The sequence below is a fragment of the Bombina bombina genome, chromosome 2 (assembly GCF_027579735.1).
Source record: "Bombina bombina isolate aBomBom1 chromosome 2, aBomBom1.pri, whole genome shotgun sequence".
In the NCBI taxonomy this organism is placed as follows: domain Eukaryota; kingdom Metazoa; phylum Chordata; class Amphibia; order Anura; family Bombinatoridae; genus Bombina; species Bombina bombina.
Genome location: NC_069500.1, coordinates 1,122,133,991 through 1,122,147,847, shown reverse-complemented (window position 1 = coordinate 1,122,147,847; position 13,857 = coordinate 1,122,133,991). Strand labels below are relative to the sequence as shown.

The window sequence follows — 13,857 nt, the reverse complement described above, 5'->3', positions numbered from 1 at the left end:
AAGATAACAGTATTAGTGCACGTGAAAACAAGTATTTTAATGAGCGCACAAGCTACTATTTTATGAAGAGCAACCCAATAACATTAAAATTACCGTAAAATATGATGAAATTGTAATACAAAATGTTTCATTATGCACAGTAAAGAAAAAAACAAACCTTTGCACTGTATTTTGATTATTTATTTTCCTCTACTTTTTTAAATTTTACTCTGAAAATGATGGGCTTTCCAACGCTGAGAAATGGAAGTGTGCTGAAGACGTAACAAACCTACCCCTGCTGCATATCTATTCTTGAATGGCATCACTAAGGCACTGATATTCAAAGGTTCTCCAGTTTGGAGAGAAATTGCAATTCAGACTTCACAGGGGCTGAACTCACTTAATATTCAAAAGAAAAAGGAGAGACAAGCCCAGTGCAATACAGCAGTGCATGATATCAGAGTGTTGTTATAATTACAATTTGTGCTTTTTATTTTAGATTACTTTACACTAGATTGGGGCCTTTTCAGTATTATAGCATTTAAGCTTTGAACGTTCTCATTTATATTTTAATATACGTAGATTTAGCTCTTGCAGTGATTTTACAAATTCTGATTATGTTTGGAAAGTTTTTGTGTTACTTTAACAAATTAGGATCATACTTTGTATATTTCTGTGTAGCTTTTACAAATGACAAACTAAAACTGACAGCTTCATAAAGTGGGAGGAACAGGGCATTTTCCTGGGCTGAACAGGGGAGTTCCCAGGGTATGTCTGAAGCTCTCTCACAAGTCTTGTGAAATTTAGTAAGCATTTTAAACCAGCTGGTCTCACTGATTTGTCTCGCCAGCTGTATGCAGGTGAAGTTTATTTAAAATTCACAATACACTTATTTTAACTAAAAAAAAAGTAATATATGCTAAAATAGAAACAAAAGCAAGTTAAATTGTAGTGAAAACATTTCAGTTTAATTTGTAATTGATGCAAACAGACCATTTATATCATCACCAGGGGTTCTCCATTTACCTTCTCTCTCCCATGTCAAATGTTGTATCCCAGAGAGCTTCATTACTTTCTATCGGCTAGATTTAGAGTATTGTCGGTAAGGACCCGCGTAGCTAGCGCTGGCTTTTTTCTGGCCGCACCATAAAAATAACTCTGGTATTGAGAGTCCACAGAAAGGCTGCGTTAGGCTTCAAAAAAGGAGCGTAGAGCATATTTAACACAACTGCAACTCTCGATATCAGAGTTGCTTACGGACGCGGCCAGCCTCAAAAACGTGCTCGTGCACGATTCCCCTATAGGAAACAATGGGGCTGTTTGAGCTGAAAAAAAACCTAACACCTGGAAAAAAGCCGCGTTCAGCTCCTAACGCAGCACCATTGTTTCCTATGGGGAAACACTTCCTACGTCTGCACCTAACACTCTAACATGTACCCCGAGTCTAAACACCCCTAACCTTACACTTATTAACCCCTATTCTGCCGTCCCCGCTATTGCTGACCCCTGCATATTATTATTAACCCCTAATCTGCCGCTCCGTAAACCGCCGCTACTTACATTATCCCTATGTACCCCTAATCTGCTGCCCCTAACACCGCCGACCCCTATATTATATTTATGAACCCCTAATCTTCCCCCCTCAACGTCGCCTCCACCTGCCTACACTTATTAACCCCTAATCTGCCGAGCGGACCGCACCGCTATTATAATAAAGTTATTAACCCCTAATCCGCCTCACTAACCCTATAATAAATAGTATTAACCCCTAATCTGCCCTCCCTAACATCGCCGACACCTAACTTCAATTATTAACCCCTAATCTGCCGACTGGAGCTCACCGCTATTCTAATAAATGTATTAACCCCTAAAGCTAAGTCTAACCCTAACACTAACACCCCCCTAAGTTAAATATAATTTTAATCTAACGAAATTAATTAACTCTTATTAAATAAATTATTCCTATTTAAAGATAAATACTTACCTGTAAAATAAACCCTAATATAGCTACAATATAAATTATAATTATATTATAGCTATTTTAGGATTAATATTTATTTTACAGGTAACTTTGTAATTATTTTAACCAGGTACAATAGCTATTAAATAGTTAAGAACTATTTAATAGCTAAAATAGTTAAAATAATTACAAATATACCTGTAAAATAAATCCTAACCTAAGTTACAATTAAACCTAACACTACACTATCAATAAATTAATTAAATAAAATACCTATAATTATCTACAATTAAACCTAACACTACACTATCAATAAATTAATTAAAATACCTATAATTATCTACAATTAAACCTAACACTACACTATCAATAAATAAATTAAATACAATTCCTACAAATAAATACAATGAAAAAAACTAAAGTACAAAAAATAAAAAAGAACTAAGTTACAAGAAATAAAAAAATATTTACAAACATTAGAAATATATTACAACAATTTTAAACTAATTACACCTACTCTAAGCCCCCTAATAAAATAACAAAAAAAAAAATGCCCTACCCTATTCTAAATTACTAAAGTTCAAAGCTCTTTTACCTTACCAGCCCTGAACAGGGCCCTTTGCGGGGCATGCCCCAAGAAGTTCAGCTCTTTTGCCTGTAAAAAAAACATACAATACCCCCCCCAACATTACAACCCACCACCCACATACCCCTAATCTAACCCAAACCCCCCTTAAATAAACCTAATACTAAGCCCCTGAAGATCTCCCTACCTTGAGTCGTCTTCACCCAGCCGAGCCAAATTCTTCATCCAAGCGGAGCAAGAAGAGGTCCTCCATCCGGTAGAAGTCTTCATCCAAGCGGGGCAGAAGAGGTCTTCCATCCGATTGAAGTCTTCATCCAAGAGGCATCTTCTATCGTCATCCATCCGGAGTGGAGCGGCAGCATCCTGAAGACCTCCGACGCGGAACATCCATCCTGGCCGACAACTGAACGAAGAATGACGGTTCCTTTAAATGACGTCATCCAAGATGGCATCTCTCGAATTCCGATTGGCTGATAGGATTCTATCAGCCAATCGGAATTAAGGTAGGAATATTCTGATTGGCTGATGGAATCAGCCAATCAGAATCAAGTTCAATCCGATTGGCTGATCCAATCAGCCAATCAGATTGAGCTCGCATTCTATTGGCTGTTCCGATCAGCCAATAGAATGTGAGCTCAATCTGATTGGCTGATTCAATCAGCCAATCAGATTTTTCCTACCTTAATTCCGATTGGCTGATAGAATCCTATCAGCCAATCGGAATTCGAGGGACGCCATCTTGGATGACGTCATTTAAAGGAACCGTCATTCGTCGTTCAGTCGTCGGCCAGGATGGATGTTCCGCGTCGGAGGTCTTCAGGATGCTGCCGCTCCACTCCGGATGGATGACGATAGAAGATGCCTCTTGGATGAAGACTTCAATCGGATGGAAGACCTCTTCTGCCCCGCTTGGATGAAGACTTCTACCGGATGGAGGACTTCTTCTTGCTCCGCTTGGATGAAGAATTTGGCTTGGCTGGGTGAAGACGACTCAAGGTAGGGAGATCTTCAGGGGCTTAGTATTAGGGTTATTTAAGGGGGGTTTGGGTTAGATTAGCGGTATGTGGGTGGTGGGTTGTAATGTTGGGGGGGGGTATTGTATGTTTTTTTTACAGGCAAAAGAGCTGAACTTCTTGGGGCATGCCCCGCAAAGGGCCCTGTTCATTTATTTAATTTATTTAATAAGAGTTAATTAATTTCGTTAGATAAAAATTATATTTAACTTAGGGGGGTGTTAGTGTTAGGGTTAGACTTAGCTTTAGGGGTTAATACATTTATTAGAATAGTGGTGAGCTCCAGTCGGCAGATTAGGGGTTAATAATTGAAGTTAGGTGTCGGCGATGTTAGGGAGGGCAGATTAGGGGTTAATACTATTTATTATAGGGTTAGTGAGGCGGATTAGGGGTTAATAACTTTATTATAGTAGCGCTCAGGTCCGCTCGGCAGATTAGGGGTTAATAAGTGTAGGCAGGTGGAGGCGACGTTGAGGGGGGCAGATTAGGGGTTAATAAATATAATATAGGGGTCGGCGGTGTTAGGGGCAGCAGATTAGGGGTACATAGCTATAATGTAGGTGGCGGCTCTTTGCGGTCGGCAGATTAGGGTTTAATTATTGTAGGTAGGTGGCGTCGTCGTTGTGGGGAGCAGGTTAGGGGTTAATAAATATAATATAGGGTCGGCGGTGTTAGGGGCAGCAGATTAGGGGTACATAAGGATAACGTAGGTGGCGGTCGGCAGATTAGGGTTTAAAAAAATTTAATAGAGTGGCGGCGATGTGGGGGGACCTCGGTTTAGGGGTACATAGGTAGTTTATGGGTGTTAGTGTACTTTAGAGTACAGTAGTTAAGAGCTTTATGAACCGGTGTTAGCCCAGAAAGCTCTTAACTACTGACTTTTTTCTGCGGCTGGAGTTTTGTCGTTAGAATTCTAACGCTCACTTCAGACACGACTCTAAATACCGGAGTTAGAAAAATCCCATTGAAAAGATAGGATACGCAATTGACGTAAGGGGATCTGCGGTATGGAAAAGTCGCGGCTGAAAAGTGAGTGTTAGACCCTTTTTTGACTGACTCCAAATACCGGAGGTAGCCTAAAACCAGCGTTAGGAGCCTCTAACGCTGGTTTTCACGGCTACCGCCAAACTCCAAATCTAGGCCTATGGAAGGCACCTCTCATCTCTCTGGAATTTCCAGGTTCCTCCTCTTTTCTTAGAAAATTCAGTGAGTTCTGCATCTGTGAAGTAAGGGCTATAACCTCTTTCCAAATTAGGGAATGTTTGATTATCTGGCCTATAGAAAGTAATGATGGTCTGCAGGAAACTAAAGCTGACAGTTTTTCAGTTTAAATTTAAATAAAAGACATTCAAAGTGCACTTTGTAAAAGATACACATTATAATACAAAATACGAGCCTAATTTGTTAAAGTTTAACAGAAACTATGAAGGCATAATCAGAATTTGTAAAATCACTATACTTACACTGCTGTATTCGAAATAAAATACAAATATAGTAAAGAGTAAAGCAATATAAAATAGAAAGCACAAAATGTAAATGCAGCAGAATTGTCATGTCATGCAGTGCTATATTGCTCTGGAGTTGTCTTTCACATACAGAAAGGCAGGGACCGCCTTTGGAAAAGTAAAGCAAAATCTTCCTTTTTGAATATTTCACTAGGGATCTTGCAGTGTTGGAGGGTAATTTTAGAGTATCTCACCTGGGCAGAGAGGTTTTGAATATCAGGGCCTGAAGGAGACAAGGTAAGGTACAGAAAAACAATGCTGACAACATGACAGTCACAAATAAGGTAAATAGCGGGGGGGGGGGGGGAAGTTTGGCCATTCCTAAAAACAATTGCAGCACACACACAATAATATATTTAGAACGTTTTCACATTCAGCAGGTATATAAATTTGTTGTAAGAGTACAATAAAGTCTTATAATTACAAGATTTTACTAAGCCCTTTTATTAGTATTTTATAATCGCTATAGGCATTTTAATTTTACCCTATTAACTATTTCACAGAAATCTCTAAATATATGTTATGAATAGTTATTATAAAATCTACAGATATATGGCATATTTTCTAAATGTGTTTTGTTTTTTCTAAAAATGTTTCATATAACTCACTATCAAGTAGTTTGTGAATATGGACCTAGTATTATATACATCACTGGACCTTCCTTATAGTCAAGAGAACATCTAAAGCCAACTCTCACTGTATGACTAGATCTATAAAATGCAAGGAACATTATTTAGTAATACAAGTTACTGAAACTACAACCTTTCATATTTCTCAACTAAATTAGGGTCAAGCTATGGTCATTTTGCAAATAATATAACACTGATTAACCATGAGTACCGTGTCAAGTTACTTTTTGAACTATTAGATCAATACATAATTGTTCATTTATTTTTTTAGTTGAAACTAAGATTATATACAAGAAACTATATATAGCATATTCATTAATAAATTTAATAATACATCTTTAATATGGTCAGATTATGGTCACCTTTTCTCTAATGTAATAAACATTTCTAAATCTGTTGTATTGCTAGAGTTAGCGCTGCAGAATCTGTTGGGGCTTTACAAATAACTAAAAATAATAATACAGTTATACAAAAGGGAGTGATGTCCATTAATAATTACATTTTTCACTATACAGTGTTCGAATTTAATGATGTAGTTCTTACAGGAATAAGTACATTTTGAACATGACCTTTTCTTTCCAAAGTTCTATTATCGTATTAGTCATTATGGTTTATTCTACTTATCTACTGGCAGAGAACGTTTCAGTCTCTAATAGAGAATTCTGTCAGAGCTGACACCCATGTGTGAAATTGTGTTATTGTGATCTGAAGCCTTGAATGCAAATGCTTTATTCCTGATAAAAAAAAATAATTTCAACTTTGGGAGGAATAGTCTATTTACCAATTATTTGTTGTGGCTTCTTGACCACTAGAAAATAAATATTCATACAGCTCATTTCCAATTAATCTACTGAACCACTGGCAGGTGCGGAGCTGGACAGCTTTCTTTTTTTTGTAGCAAATATCTAAACCCATTGAGCTGATATTCAGGGAAGGAAAAATAAACAGTGCAGCTTTTGTTAACACTCTGAGGTCTGAAACAGCATGAGACCTGTCTGCAAAAACAAGTGTGCCAGAAGCCAATAACATCAGTGTTACTGAAAACATTCTTACTCTATACACTGTTCAGGTTGCTTAGGTACTGTAGGGCTCCCAACGTTCCTACATTTTGAAGGCTAGACATAGTTTGAGAGCTCTGACCCATTGTGCCTCCCACAATGCTTCCTGCCTTATAAATGTCCTTAACTTAACTCCTGACGTTTTCTACACTATGACCAGCTAAGCCCCAACTGCAACCTCCATGACAATGCCCTCAGAATCTACATGAACAGTTAGGAGCAGGGTTGCCATATTGCTGCTTTAGGGCTAGATTTAAAGTGGAGCACTAACTGCGCTAGAATTAAAGCATTTGCGCTTGTCATTTTGCACTGGTATTACAAGTTGAAAATAAACGTTCGGCTAGACAATTTAATAGCCTTCTTGCACAGTATAATTTGTTCGACATATGGCGGTCCCATCATCCTACATCTAGAGATTACTCCTACTACTCAGCGGTGCACAATACATATACCAGAATTGACCAGGTCTATTGTGAGCCTAGGCTTCTTGATCTTGTCCAGCAGGTCTCAATGCTGAGTTGTCCTTGGTCTGACCACTCCTCGATTCAGTTTTCCTTAAAAGCTCCATCCTATGTGTCCTCTAGGCCCTCATAGAGACTCCCGGAGCACTTACTCTCTTCTCCAGAGCAGATTCTGTATCTCCAGAAAAACATTAACGAGTTTCTCCAGATAAATGATAATGGCTCTGTTAGTGATTTCTGCCTTTGGAACACGCTAAAGGCTTTCACTAGAGGATTGTTCTTCAAATTGAAAGCTGACCACAATAAGCAATTAGGGGGATCTCTATCCCAATTGCACTTAAACCTACGCTCGCTTAGCATCTCTCATATGAATTCCCTAGACCCGCAGACCCTTTCTCAAATAGAGGACGTCAAACTAAAAATAGAGGCTATAGAGCTTAAGCGATACCAGTCACAGGTTCGCCGATTTCAACAAACTTTTTATGCCAAAGGCAATAAAGCTGACCGACTTCTAGCCAACAGGCTTAGACAACGCACCGCGGAAGCCCGTATTTCCCATTTAGTAACTTCAAAGGGAATTGTCCGCCTTCCAATGGAGATTGGCGATGCCTTTGCACACTATTACTCCTCCCTATATAACTTACAAAATTCCTCAGACATCTCAGCCCCATCTTCGAAACACATCCAAGAGTTTTTGAAATCCCTGTCCCTACCAGTTTTATCTGACCCTCAAAAAATAATGCTGGATTCTCCTGTTACTATTGATGAAGTGGCCTTAACGATCAAATCCTGAAAACCTAATAAATCACCAGGTCCAGAAGTGTCAGGGATTTATCTCTTTTCCTACTGTGCCTTTAAGGATGTCAACTCACTACCCCTATTTAAGGCTCCTCCCAACAGAACTCATTGCTTGGTAATTTGTTGCTCAGTGTGAAGCTGCTTCAGATGAGACCTAGCCGTTTATACTACTTTGTATTCTCAACTCATTGCTCCCCATGAGTATCTGCCTATTTGAATCATCTTGCAGATACTCTTTTGTGCTTGAAGATTTGCTCCGTTTGTTCACTAAGAGATTTTTCAGTCTCTCTCCTGTAGTGAGGTTGTTCCCCTGCAGCGTGTGACGTCACGCTCCTCATTCTCCCGCCGCGGATCTCTGCCAGGCTTTCTGCGATACTCCTAGGACTTGTTGCTGTGTGGTAACTGTATCGCTATGTGCTAATATTCTACAATATTTCTAGTCTATATATATTGCATTCCATGAACTGTGTGTATTGCTGCAACCTCATTTTGCCTTCACTTGCTATATATTGTGCAACGCTCACTTGCTGGATTTCCATATTCGCTTCAGATATCAAATATGCACTAAACCTTTTTACTGCTACTTACCATATTACAAACAAATAACTGTGACAAAGATTATTACAAAGTACCATTATTCATTATCGGATTGCATAAGCATAATTCAAACTTTACGCAATTAACCTCTATTGTGCTTGAAATGAACTGTTTGCTCTAACTTAAACTATAACTGTTTCTTCAAGTTTACCACAGCTTATATTACTCTGATTGAACAACTCTGCAAAGTATTAATATTCATTATCAAAGTATGGTTTACAAAATGACCAGAGGTTGATTTATTCACTTATCAAAGTACTGTGTTAACTTCAGTGTGTTTGTTAAAGCCTGCTGCATAAACTATTTCCATTGCAACTCTGTTTGAATTAAGGCACCTGCACTAATTAACTCTTTCACTACTGCTGCAGTCAATCCTATAAGACTTACTCTCTTTTCTGCTTTAAGCATTTATTGTTGCGTGAAGGTTCCGGTTTCACTCAGCAACCCTGCTGTAGTGACCCTCAGATCAATGAGCATATCAGGGTTCCCTTAAGTTAAATCTGTGGGAATCCGAGGTAAGGTGTGAGACTGAGTGGTCCTGCATAAAGCAGGGGCTGTAATTGTAGTGTTCTCTAAAAACAACTAAACATATCCTTACATATTACCAAGCCATAAAAAAGGAATACTACTAACAGCTAAAATCATGGATGTAAGTGAACTGTCCAGGAGAGTTGGTTCTTTAGCTCAGAGTATGGATCACATGATTCAAGGCTTAAGGGATATACAACTAGAGAATCAGAGTATAAATTTTTTTATTAATGATCATCTTGCAAACAAAACTACTAATGTTGAGTCATGTCCAGAACCCATTGTTAGTCCACCTGAAAAGTTCTCTGGGGACAGAGCTATGTTTAGGGATTTCAGGAATTCCTGTACTCTGCTTTTTACTTTGAAACCTAAGTCATACCCAACTGACAGGATTAGAGTTCTAACTGTAATTTCATTTCTCAGAGGTGAGGCCAGGTCTTGGGCCAATGCTTTCTATGAAAAAAAATGATCCTATCCTAAATTCACTAGAAGATTTTTTTTCTGCAATGTCTCTTTTATATGAAGATCACAATAGAAAAAATACTGCTGAAACTGCCATTAGGTCTCTAAGACAGGGCAAAAGAATGGTAGAAGACTACATTACTGAATTTAAAAGATGGGCTCCTGACACCCTGTGGAATATTCCTGCTCTACGCAATCAGTTCCGTTTGGGACTCAATGATGCAGTTAAGGATGAATTAGCAAGGGGTGTGATTCCAGAGGACTTGGATGAATTGATGACTCTCTCTATTGGCATAGATTGTCGGCTTAGGGAAAGGAAGTCAGAGAGATCCTATTCAGAGACTACCCCCAGAAGAAACCCCAATTATCATCACTCAACACCTTCCACAGCATTCACTAGACCCATAGAAGAACCCATGGATGTTGCAATTATTAGGGGACCCTTGAGACCTGAGGAGAAAGCTAGGCGTAAGATACTAAACCTATGTCTATACTGTGCTGAAAAGAACCATGCTGTTAGGGACTGTCCCTCTCTGATTCGACAAAAGAAGGGTAAGACTTCGTCCAATGACCATACTGTTAATTTGGTTGACAGCATAAAATCTCATCTATCTATTTATGTCTCCCTACAGTGGTCCCATCAGAAGATAAACGTTCAGGCCATAATTGACTCTGGGGCTTCTGGGAATTTTGCTGATAACACCTTTGTTGTTAATAATCACATCCCACTAATAAAGAAGAGTGTTGCTTTAGCTATTCGTCTGGTTGACGGTTCCTTCTTTAGCTCTGGTCCCATAACTCACCACACTATCCCACTCAAAGTTGTTACCCCTTCAGGACACACAGAGCTTATTTGTTTTGACGTTCTTCCTTCTTCTGTCTATCCATTAATCCTTGGACTGAATTGGTTAATAAAGCATAATCCCACTATATCGTGGTCCACAGCATCAGTAGTTTTTGATTCAAACCACTGTAAACAATCCTGTTTTGGGGTACACACACTTTGTCATATCACTGAACATAAGTTACCAGAATGTTATAGTGAATTTGCTGATGTTTTTGATAAAAAGGAGGCTGAGTCATTACCTCCACACAGAGACTATGATTGTCCTATTGATCTTATACCTGGAAGCTCCATACCATATGGACATATATATCCATTGTCACAGCCAGAATTAAATCATTTAAAAGAATATTTAGATGATAATTTGAAAAAAGGCTTTATTAGACCTTCCACATCCTCTGCAGCTGCAGCAATGTTCTTTGTAAAAAACAAGGATGGCAGTCTTAGACCCATCATTGATTATAGGCAGTTGAACAAATGCACAAAAAAGAACAGATACCCCCTGCCCCTCATACCTGAACTTATTGAACGTTTACAAGGTGCCACAGTTTTTACTAAACTTGACCTCAGAGGTGCTTACAATCTGATTAGGATGAGGGCAGGGGATGAATGGTTAACTGCATTTCGTACTAGATACAGTTTATATGAATACACTGTAATGCCCTTTGGGTTGTGCAATGCCCCAGCGACTTTTCAATGTTTTATAAATGATGTCTTTCATGATTTGTTAGATATCTGTATTGTCGTATACTTGGATGACATCTTGGTTTACTCAAATTCTCTACAGGATCACATTGTACATGTCAAACAAGTGTTGACACGTTTAAGGGCACACCGTCTTTATGCAAAGCTTGAAAAGTGTATTTTTAATACAAACACCATATCATTCCTTGGTTATTGCATCTCACCAGCTGGAATTTCAATGGAGTCAAGCAAAGTAGAAGCTATCACTAATTGGCCCATTCCTCGTAATAAAAAAGATATTCAAAGATTCCTTGGCTTTGCGAACTTTTATAGAAAGTTCATTAAAGACTTTTCACTTATTGTTAGACCTCTCACTACGTTAACACGTAAGCAAGTTAAGTTTGTATGGAATCAAGATGCTGAACATTCCTTCAATACTCTAAAAACTAAATTTGTTTCACCCCCTATTTTACAGTTTCCAGATCCCACATGTCAATTTACGCTAGAAGTCGATGCTTCTGAGTTTGCTGTGGGGGCTGTTTTATCTCAAAGACGTTCTGAAAAAGAACCTTTACATCCTGTCTCCTACTATTCTAGAACTATGAGTTCAGCAGAGATTAACTATGGAATCGGTGATAAGGAACTTCTCGCAATCAAATCAGCTTTGGAGTTCTGGCGACACCTCCTAGAGGGTGCAACATATCCAATCACCATCTATACCGATCACCGTAATTTAGAATATCTAAAATCAAACAAGACCCTCACTGCTCGTCAGGTTCGATGGAGTTTGTTCTTCTCTCGTTTTGATTACATCATCACTTATAGACCAGGTTCAAAAAATATGAAAGCTGATGCTCTTTCTAGAAAAGACCCTCGTCCTACTGATGTGGTTTCTCCTTCATCTATCATACCTCCGGATAGAATTATTTGTTTAACAACTGAGTTTAAAACCATCTTACAAGAACATCTGAAGGATGATTCATCTTTGGGTCATTTGGATGTACTAAAACATTCCGACAACTTATACTATCATGGCACTTTATTGTATATACCTCCTTCTCTCAGGAATGAGATACTTACCTCTGCTCATGACTCTTTATTGGCTGGTCATCCTGGAGTTCATAGAACTGCTCATTTGATTAAAAGGAATTACTGGTGGCCAAAGATGAATGATACTATTAAACAGTATATTGATTCCTGTATGGTATGTACAACTAAGAAACATCAGCATAAGAGTCCTTATGGTTACCTTCTCTCCTTACCAGTACCAGACAGACCCTGGGCAGCTATTGCTATGGATTTTGTTGTTGATCTGCCCTCGTCAGCTAATTATAATACCATATTGGTTGTAGTGGACTTATTCTCTAAAATGGCTCATTTCCTTCCACATAGAGGATTGCCTACGTCTTCAGAAACTGCTTCACTATTTTTGAATCACATTGTAAAACTACATGGTTTACCTGAAACAATCACCACAGATAGAGGTACGCAATTCACCTCGAGGTTTTGGAATCAATTGTGTTCCTCTCTTAACATTACTAAACGTTTGAGTACCGCTTATCATCCACAAACGAATGGTCAAACAGAAAGAACAAATCAAACATTAGAGCAGTACCTTCATTGCTACTGCACTCAACAACAAGATAACTGGCATTCTCTACTTGCTACTGCTGAATTTGCTCATAATAATGCCGTAAATTCATCAACTAAAATGACACCATTTTACATCAATTATGGATTTCATCCCTCATACTATCCAAATCAGATCAATAATTCCGACATGCCTATAGTTAATGATCTTGTTAATACCATTGCTACCAATTTCTCAGCATTGAAACAAGTTTTACTAGAAGCCCAGGCTGTTCAGAAACATCACTACGACCTACGTAGATCCAAGCCTCCAGATTACAAGATTGGTGACAAAGTTTGGTTAAGCACTAAACATTTACGCTTACAAGTTCCATCTAAAAAACTGGCTTCCCTATATTTAGGGCCTTATCCGATACAAAAGGTCATCAATGTTAATGCTGTAACACTTAAACTACCAGATTCCATGAAGATACATCCCACATTCCACGTCTCTCTTTTGAAACCTTACAGTTCAATCAGAGATTCAACTCAAAATGAGACGGTGGATCCTACAGTCATTGATGGCATGGAATATGAGATTGAGTCTATCATAGACTCTCGTTACCATCGTAATCAACTTCAGTATCTTGTCAGTTGGAAGGGATTTGGTCCTGAGGAGGACTCTTGGGAGCCTTTCAATAATGTCTCTGCACCACGTCTTGTCTCTTTGTTTCATCGTAGACATCCTGATCGTCCTGGTCCTTGATCCGCGGAGCGGCTCCTTGGGGGGGGGTGTCCTGTCAGGGATTTATCTCTTTTCCTACTGTGCCTTTAAGGATGTCAACTCACTACCCCTATTTAAGGCTCCTCCCAACAGAACTCATTGCTTGGTAATTTGTTGCTCAGTGTGAAGCTGCTTCAGAAGAGACCTAGCCGTTTATACTACTTTGTATTCTCAACTCATTGCTCCCCATGAGTATCTGCCTATTTGAATCATCTTGCAGATACTCTTTTGTGCTTGAAGATTTGCTCCGTTTGTTCACTAAGAGATTTTTCAGTCTCTCTCCTGTAGTGAGGTTGTTCCCCTGCAGCGTGTGACGTCACGCTCCTCATTCTCCCGCCGCGGATCTCTGCCAGGCTTTCTGCGATACTCCTAGGACTTGTTGCTGTGTGGTAACTGTATC

At 38.9% G+C, this 13,857-nt stretch overlaps 1 protein-coding gene across 1 annotated transcript in view; it reads right to left on the bottom strand.

Moving 5' to 3' along the window:
* RXFP1 (relaxin family peptide receptor 1) overlaps window positions 1–13,857 on the bottom strand; it is a 509,714-nt gene that overhangs the window by 277,424 nt on the left and 218,433 nt on the right. The gene's annotated exons all lie outside the window — the stretch shown is intronic.